Source organism: Rana temporaria, chromosome 12 (assembly GCF_905171775.1).
Source record: "Rana temporaria chromosome 12, aRanTem1.1, whole genome shotgun sequence".
NCBI classification, from domain to species: Eukaryota; Metazoa; Chordata; class Amphibia; order Anura; family Ranidae; genus Rana; species Rana temporaria.
This window is the reverse complement of record NC_053500.1, coordinates 57,746,775-57,756,527: the sequence shown is the minus strand read 5'-3', so window position 1 is coordinate 57,756,527 and position 9,753 is coordinate 57,746,775.

Genomic DNA, 9,753 nt, shown 5'->3' with positions numbered 1-9,753 from the left:
CTCCAGGAGGCAAGGTGGACCCAACCGGGACCAACCTAGAAGGTGAGGCCGAGATCGGGCTCCATGCGGAAAGTGGCAAGTCCCCCTGAACCAGTAGGGGCAAGACCCCAGGTCCCCAGGCCGAGTTTGGGCTCCAGGAGGCAAGGTGGACCCAACCGGGACCAACCTGGAAGGTGAGGCCGAGATCGGGCTCCATGCGGAAAGTGGGAAGTCCCCCTGAACCAGTAGGGGCCAGACCCCAGGTCCCCAGGCCGAGTTTGGGCTCCAGGAGGCAAGGTGGACCCAACCGGGACCAACCTGGAAGGTGAGGCCGAGATCGGGCTCCATGCGGCGAGTGGCAAGTCCCCCTGAACCAGTAGGGGCCAGACCCCAGGTCCCCAGGCCGAGTTTGGGCTCCAGGAGGCAAGGTGGACCCAACCGGGACCAACCTGGAAGGTGAGGCCGAGATCGGGCTCCATGCGGCGAGTGGCAAGTCCCCCTGAACCAGTAGGGGCAAGACCCCAGGTCCCCAGGCCGAGTTTGGGCTCCAGGAGGCAAGGTGGACCCAACCGGGACCAACCTGGAAGGTGAGGCCGAGATCGGGCTCCATGCGGCGAGTGGCAAGTCCCCCTGAACCAGTAGGGGCCAGACCCCAGGTCCCCAGGCCGAGTTTGGGCTCCAGGAGGCAAGGTGGACCCAACCGGGACCAACCTGGAAGGTGAGGCCGAGATCGGGCTCCATGCGGCGAGTGGCAAGTCCCCCTGAACCAGTAGGGGCCAGACCCCAGGTCCCCAGGCCGAGTTTGGGCTCCAGGAGGCAAGGTGGACCCAACCGGGACCAACCTGGAAGGTGAGGCCGAGATCGGGCTCCATGCGGCAAGTGGGAAGTCCCCCTGAACCAGTAGGGGCCAGACCCCAGGTCCCCAGGCCGAGTTTGGGCTCCAGGAGGCAAGGTGGACCCAACCGGGACCAACCTGGAAGGTGAGGCCGAGATCGGGCTCCATGCGGCGAGTGGCAAGTCCCCCTGAACCAGTAGGGGCCAGACCCCAGGTCCCCAGGCCGAGTTTGGGCTCCAGGAGGCAAGGTGGACCCAACCGGGACCAACCTGGAAGGTGAGGCCGAGATCGGGCTCCATGCGGCGAGTGGCAAGTCCCCCTGAACCAGTAGGGGCCAGACCCCAGGTCCCCAGGCCGAGCTAGGGCTCCAGGAGGCAAGGTGACCCAACCGGGACCAACCGGGAAGGTATGGCCGAGATCGGGCTCCATGCGGCAAGTGGGAAGTCCCCCTGAACCAGTAGGGGCCAGACCCCAGGTCCCCAGGCCGAGTTTGGGCTCCAGGAGGCAAGGTGGACCCAACCGGGACCAACCTGGAAGGTATGGCCGAGATCGGGCTCCATGCGGCGAGTGGGAAGTCCCCCTGAACCAGTAGGGGCCAGACCCCAGGTCCCCAGGCCGAGTTTGGGCTCCAGGAGGCAAGGTGGACCCAACCGGGACCAACCTGGAAGGTGAGGCCGAGATCGGGCTCCATGCGGCGAGTGGAAGTCCCCCTGAACCAGTAGGGGCCAGACCCCAGGTCCCCAGGCCGAGCTAGGGCTCCAGGAGGCAAGGTGACCCAACCGGGACCAACCGGGAAGGTATGGCCGAGATCGGGCTCCATGCGGCAAGTGGGAAGTCCCCCTGAACCAGTAGGGGCCATACGCGAGGTCCCCAGGCCGAGCTAGGGCTCCAGGAGGCAAGGTGACCCAACCGGGACCAACCGGGAAGGTATGGCCGAGATCGGGCTCCATGCGGCAAGTGGGAAGTCCCCCGGACCATTAGGGGCCATACGCGAGGTCCCCAGGCCGAGCTGGGGCTCCAGGAGGCAAGGTGACCCTAACCGGGACCAACCGGGAAGGTATGGCCGAGATCGGGCTCCATGCGGCAAGTGGGAAGTCCCCCTGAACCATTAGGGGCCATACGCGAGGTCCCCAGGCCGAGCTGGGGCTCCAGGAGGCAAGGTGACCCTAACCGGGACCAACCGGGAAGGTATGGCCGAGATCGGGCTCCATGCGGCAAGTGGGAAGTCCCCCTGAACCATTAGGGGCCAGACCCCAGGTCCCCAGGCCGAGTTTGGGCTCCAGGAGGCAAGGTGGACCCAACCGGGACCAACCTGGAAGGTGAGGCCGAGATCGGGCTCCATGCGGCGAGTGGGAAGTCCCCCTGAACCATTAGGGGCCAGACCCAGGTCCCCAGGCCGAGTTTGGGCTCCAGGAGGCAAGGTGGACCCAACCGGGACCAACCTGGAAGGTATGGCCGAGATCGGGCTCCATGCGGCAAGTGGGAAGTCCCCCTGAACCAGTAGGGGCCATACGCGAGGTCCCCAGGCCGAGCTAGGGCTCCAGGAGGCAAGGTGACCCAACCGGGACCAACCGGGAAGGTATGGCCGAGATCGGGCTCCATGCGGCAAGTGGGAAGTCCCCCTGAACCATTAGGGGCCATACGCGAGGTCCCCAGGCCGAGCTAGGGCTCCAGGAGGCAAGTGGGAAGTCCCCCTGAACCAGTAGGGGCCAGACGCGAGGTCCCCAGGCCGAGTTTGGCCTCCAGGAGGGAAGGTGGACCCAACCTAATGGCCTTTATACGGAGGTCAGAAACCCAAGCCTTTGTCTAGGGTTGCCACCTGTCCGGAATTGACCAGGACACATTATTCAGACCAGGTAGTGGTTCCCAAAGTAACCAAGGTAGTCATACACAAATCTGTTGTTGTCCAGAAGTTTTGAGCGGCTGTCTGGGGACAGTTTCGACATCACTGGGGGCAGGATGATGTCAGCAAAAGCAAATTTTGTTTGTTAGATGTTTCAAGCAGGAATATTTCTTTGGTCAGATCCGCCATTCTCTGCTGCCGCTGCCTCTTAGCCCTCGCCCCTAGTTGAATGAGAATGCCTCTAATATACGCCTTATGGGCGTTCCATAAGACAAATTGATCCTGAACAGAACCCTCATTGTTGCTGAAGAAATCCTTCAAGTGTCTTTCAATGTGACTTTTAGCCTCGGCCTGTTGCAATAGGAATGAGTTGACCCTCCATAGAGACGGTGCATTGTCAGCCATACCATCTTCCAGAGTGAGCGTAATGGATGCGTGATCCGATCATGTTATTGAGTTGATGGCAGTGGCCGACACTTTAGAAAGAGTAAGTTGGTCAACTAAAAAGAGGTCAATTCTGGAGTATGCCCCATGGGGCGGGAAAAAAAAAGTAAAATCCCGTTCTCCAGCGTGGAGATACCTCCATGCGTCAAATAGGTCGTGACTATGGATTGAGGCTGACAATGACGGGCTCGAGCGCTTGGCACCTGAGGAAGAGTCAATACCCGGATCTGGGGTTGCATTGAAATCCCCACACATGACAAGCTTACCCTTCTGGTGAGCTGCGACTTTGACCATTAGCTAACGGAAGAAACGTATTTGATGTTTGTTCGGGGAGTAGACATTCACGATAGGGAACGTGGTGGTGTTAATATCACACACTAAGATAATGTAACGGCCACTAGGATCAAGGGCAATCTCGTGTAGAGTAAAGGCAACCATGTCTCTGATGGCCGTGAGGACCCCCTTTGTTTTGTTAGGCGAATTAGCTTTGAAGATATGAGGAAAGCTTCCATGAGAACAAGGGGGAGGCGACAGTGAGGAAAAATGTGTTTCTTGAACACATAAGATGTCAGCTCGATTGGAAGTAGCCTCTTTCCACATAGACTTCCTTTTAACGGGATGGTTTAGTCCATTGGAGTTGATAGAAAGAAATTTTACCCCCATTGCAGCAGTAATAGGACAGTCGGTGTTGAATTACGACAGGAATTCATTTTTGAGAGGAGGGCTCCCTCCAGTGGCCATTCTGAATATGGCATGCAGAAAATTATTTGTACCAAGAAGAGGTTAGCAAAGTACTCACAATTAGTTGAAAAGGTAAAGGTGTTCTGTACGAAGTTGGGTAAGGTGAAGATGCCAGTTTCTTCTCCTACACTTTGCGGAGGGAGACTCCTCATCTGTATACGGTGATTGCGGTACTGAAGCAACACTTGGTGGTGAGGTGTAGAAAAAAAGGAGGAATACAAGAAAAAAAAAAAGATAAACACGAAAACATAATAAAAAAAAACAGTCAAGCAATTGGCATGTAACCAACATGAACTGGGCATGAGCCCTTTGATCCCTAGAAGGAATACCTGAAAGCAGCGGGGCGCTGCACAGGTTAAAGTGGGGATGAGTCTAGGCCTAAAGGCTCTCCGCACATTCCTGCTAGGAGAGAACAAGTAGGCAAGTGCTCCATCCAGATTTAGTTGTGTGATTTGGCGTTCCTAGCGGTGACTGTTTTCCACGCAGGATCAGACCTTGACCTGGATCTGGAGGAGGGTTTTGGAATATCTGCATCTTCCGGGAGAATCCCCCATTCCTCCAGTAGAGAGATGCCTTTATCCATCGAATCCACAGTGTGTGTGTGGCCATCTTTGGTGACAGACAATTTAGCAGGGTAACCCCATCTGTAAACGATCTTATGGTTTCTAAGCGCCTTAGTGATGGTGTTCAAATTTCTCCTTTTTTGCAGAGTATACTGGGATAAGTCTGCGAAAAACTGCAGATTCTGGTACTGCGAGGGAATTTGCTCTCTTTTGCGCATAACCGCCATTAGTTGCTCTTTGGCGTGGAAAAAGTGGAATCGCAGGATAACATCCCTGGGAATCTGGTCAGGCAGGAAGGCTGGTTTGGGCAGTCTATGTATTCTGTCCACGGTGAGCTTAAGATCAGAAAGATCTGGGAGAAGTTCCTTGAACAGGGCGGAGGCGAAGGAGCGCAGATCCGATTGCAAAACAGACTCAGGGACCCCCCGCACCTTCATGTTGTTGCGTCTGTTTCTGTCCTCAATATCTGCGAGTTTCGCTTTAATCCATTCTGTATCCCCTTCCCTCTCCTCATGTGAGTCGACTAGGTCATTGATAGTAACAGCGTACTCCCCAATTTTGTGCTCAATGTGCTCCACTCTGGCCTCTACTGCCTGTATATCAGTGTGAAATCTATGCATACACTGCATCATGTCTGATTGTAATGAGCTCCTTAAGGATAGCAGCATATCTTTTAATACAGTGTCTATTACCGGTTGATGAGTTGTGGGGAAAGATTCGATGGAGTCTGGCAGCTCTCGTGTGTCATCACCTGACTCATGTACAGGGCTAACTGCCTGCGTGGATCCCTCCCTGTCCAGCCTGAACTTAGCTTTGGCCGGGCTGCCTGATGCTGAGGAGGGAGAGGGAGTTTGCAGAGTGTCAGGGGAGCCTCTGTCCTGGGGGCCGCATGGCATTTCAGGGTGGTTAGTATGCACTGAGTGTGCTGGCGTGGACGCTGCCTCGGCGCCATCTTGCCTACCTCCACGCTGGTGAGGGGAGAAGAAATCCGTCAACCGCTGGGGCTTCCTCTGCTCCTTCCGCTTTCTGGACATGATCCCATGGGTCTCCAGAGCTGGAACGCCGGGTGTGGTGGCCGGATATCGGGTCCGGAGGGTTGCTATGTGCCGCTGGTTCTCTGCAGGCTACGGAGCTCCGGGACTAAGCCGCCATTCAGCTCCACCGCAAGCCACGCCCCCTCAGCAAAAGCAAATTGACCACACCCAGTCTTTGTTACTCTCCTTGGGGCACCCAAAGGTTTCCCAGGCCGCTAAAATGTTCGGGTTTGGCTTGAAGAAAAGGTGGCAACCAGTGGGGGCCTGTCCATTAGGGGCACCGGAGTGCCGCCCCCTCTATCCATGGCCATCACCCCTGTGCTCTATCCATGGCCACTGTTTTGACAGGACACCGCCACCTCCTATTCATGTGTCCTTCTCCTTTCAGGATGCCGGACACGTGAATTACAGAGGCAGGTGTTTTTTTTTAAGCACCTGATTAGAGCCAGAGGCTCTGATAGGCTTCAAGATAGGATGGGCTTGTGGTGCAGAGCATTGCGCCAGGAGCCCACCCTGTTACAACAGCGAATGAATACTCGCTATTGAAACACTAATACTCAATCTGTCCAATCAGAAGCAGGTCTGAAAATAGTTTTCTGATTGGTCGAAAAGAGAAGAGTCCCAATTGGCCACAAAAGGAGGAGGGAGGAAACGGAAGTCGCCCACTATAGATGGGATACATGCACCAGACCCACCCAACCGACTGGGGGGGGGTGATAATGTTTGCTGTCCCCCCTCAAAAAATGTTTTACCACCAGGCGCCACTGGTGGCAACCAGGGCCGGACTGGGAATAAAAACTAGCCCTGGAAAAAATTTCATACCAGCCCCACAGCATTTTCATACCAGCGTGCCAGCTTAGCGTCATTATTTTCTTGTTCATGAAAGGGAAAACCATACATTTTAAAGCACATTTAAAGAGTGTATTATATATACATAAGACAGATATGAAAGCACAGAGGGCTTTATATCTATAAACGCAAATTCCAGGTAAAAGTGGTCAATCATCATGGGGGACCCCAGGAACTCAGAATGTGGGGGGAGGATCACCTTCCGCAGAAAGAATACGGTAAGGGTAGTGGGTTACTGATGTAAGGGGGAAACCTTTATATCAGTGCCCCCTTACATTATCGTATTTACTTCCCCTTTACATCAGTGACCCCCCCTTCAGACTGGCCTAGCGGTGTTGTCACCGACCTCCTCTCAGGTGCACCATGCAGGGCTCAGTCAGTCGGCTCCAGCTTGGTGGCTCTAGTTTTATCCTATATAGTCTCCTCTCCACAGACATCTGACTTCTCCCATGACCCCCATCCCAGCGGTGCTCCCACTCTTGACTCCTCTCCAGACTCCCTCAGAGACTGCAGACATGATACAGGAGATGGTCAGAGACTGCAGACATGATACAAGAGCTCAATGCAGCCTCATCAGTGCCCATCAAATGCAGCCTCACTGTACACATCAAATGCAGCCTCACTGTGCCCATCATTGCAGCCTCACTGTGCCCATCATTGCAGCTTCACTGTGCCCATCAAATGCAGCATCACTGTGCCCATCAAATGCAGTCTCACTGTCCCCATTATTGCAGCCCCTCCTGTGGCCCATGTCCCAGTCTGCAGTCCCTGTCTGTGGGAAGGTGTGTTGTTGATGCTCGGTACGGTACCTTCCATGCCAGCCGGATATCCATGATTGCTATCAGCATGCAGGGTCTGTTGTCATTTTGGATGGGGACAGTGCTCCTTCCAGAGGATCTGTTTGTTGTGAGATGGAGTGATCCCTGGCCACCTGCACCTTCAGCCATCCTCATTTTCTGTCCCCAGTCAGCCTGTCCTCTGATTCTGGGGAAGTGAGAGCACTGGGTGGGAGCTGGAGAGAAGGGAGAGCGGAGAGCACTGGCAGGGTTGGAGAGCACATGGGTTGGGGCAAAGAGCAGGGGGCAGTGGACATCACAGGGGTGGGGAGCGGAGAGCGCTGGGGGATTGGGAGCACTGGGGGGGAGCCAAAAAGAACAGGGGTGGAGAGCACGGGAGGCTGAGGGGGGGGCTGGAGAGCACTAAGGGGGATCTTGAGAGCACTGGGGGGGGGGGGCAGAAAGAACAGGGTTGGAGCGCACGGGGGCTGGAGAGCACTGGGGGGTGCAAAGAGCAGGGGGGAGTGGAGAGCACTGGGGATTGGATAGCAATTGGGGGAGCTTGAGAGCACCAGTGGGGGCCAAAAAAACAGGGGTGGAAAGTATGGGGGGCTTGGGTGCACTATGGAGGGCGGAGAGCACTGGCGGGGTTGGAGAGCACATGGGTGGGGGCGAAATGCGGGGGGAGTGGAGAGTACAGGGGCGGGGAGTGCTGTGGGGGAGCTTGAGAGCACTGGAGGGGGAGCCAAAAAGGACAGGGTTGGAGAGCACTGGGGGGCTGGAGAGCGATGGGTGGAGCAGAAAGAACAGGGGTGGGGAGCACTGGCGGGGGAGAGAACAGGAGCAGAGAGCACAGGGGGTAGGGAGAAAAGGGGTGGAGAGCACTGGGGGGGCGGGGAGAACAGGGGTGGAGAGCACTGGGGGGGTGGGGAGAACAGGGGTGGAGAGCACTGGGGGGGACAGGGGTGGAGAGCAATGGGGGTGGGAGAACAGGGGTGGAGAGCACTGGGGGGGAACAGGGGTGGAGAGCACTGGGGGGAGACAGGGGTGGAGAGCACTGAAGGGGGGACAGGGGTGGAGAGCACTGAGGGGGGGGACAGGGATGGAGAACACTGGGGGGGGGGAGAACAGAGGTGGAGAGCACTGGGGGGGGGGACAGGGGTGGAGAGCACTGGGGGGGTACACTGGGATGGTGGCTGGAGAAGGATGGGGAGATCAGGGGGGGCAGAAAGAACAGGGGTAGAGAGAACTGTGGTGGGGGAGGAGAAAAGTGGGGGGGAGCTTCAAGGAGAACCTGATAGAAGGAGAAGCAGGGTGGCTACATACAGATTAATTGAGCTGTCTATATTCCTCCATACAGCTGCGGAATACTTGATTCTCCCCCTCTCCCTCCTGCAAGCATTCAGCGGCTGTATGGAGGAATATAGAAAGCTCAATTAATCTATATGCAGCCCCTGCCGAATTCGATCCTCCTATTAAGCACCTCGGCGGGCTGTGCGGCGGGCATGACATCTCCTGTGTGTATCATCACTGACTCTGAGCTGGCCTGGCTGCCTGGGTCTGTGTTCGGCGATGACGCTGTAACACGGTCCCGCCCCCTTGGACCGGCTTGTGTGATAGGATGATTACTGGTTCTATCTACTATCACATGAGCCGGTCTATGGGGGCGGGACCGTCCGTGTTACAGCGTCATCGCAGAACACAGACCCAGGCAGCCAGGCCAGCTCCGTGATGATACACAGGAGAGAGGGGACAGAGAGCGCTGCAGCCCCCGCAACTGAAACCGGCCGCAGGACAGGCAGCCTACCGGGAGATCTCCTGATCTCCGGTAGGCCAGTCCGGCCTTGGTGGCAACCCTATCTTTGTCTAATAAACGGGTCCTGCAAAAAAAGAGCTTCCTGCCCCTTTATGTCTACTATAATTCTCCATTGTATTTATGGAGAGAGCCATGTTTGTCATACAGGCTGGACTTCAAACATGTCTGCTCTTGTTTATCTCCATTACATAGTGGATTGATGGGACTAGTTATTTACACAATATAAAACAAGATCAACAGGTATTTCTGTACTTGCTGAACATGTTCTTAGCCTGAAAAGTGAAAACTAATTCAACCACTGCATCTATGGACTGACTGGTGGAAATATATTACATTTCAATATTTTGGCTTAGATATGTCTTAACAATAAGGAATAGCAGCAATACACTCTTAACCGCTTAACGACCGACACACAACGATATACGTCGGCAGAGCGGCACGGCTGGGCATAAGCACGTACAGGTACGTTGCCTTTAAGAGCCTAGCCGTGGGTCCTGAGCTCCATGACCACGCCCGCGGGACCCGCGATCGGGTCTCAGAGCTGAAGAACGGGGAGAGGAAAGTGTAAACAAACCTTTCCCCGTTCTTCCTAGTGAGAGTGTCACTGATCATCTGTTCCCTGTCATAGGGAACGACGATCAGTGACAACACATGCCAATCCACGCCCCCTAACAGTTAGAACCACTCACTAGGAAACACTTAACCCCTTTAGCGCCCCCTACAGGTTTACCTCTTCACTGCCAGTGTCATTTTCACAGTATCCAGTGCATTTTTATAGCACTGATTGCTGTAAAAATGACAATGGTCCCAAAATAGTGTCAAAAGTGTCTGATGTGTCCGCCATAATGTCGCAGTCACGATAAAAAAATCGCT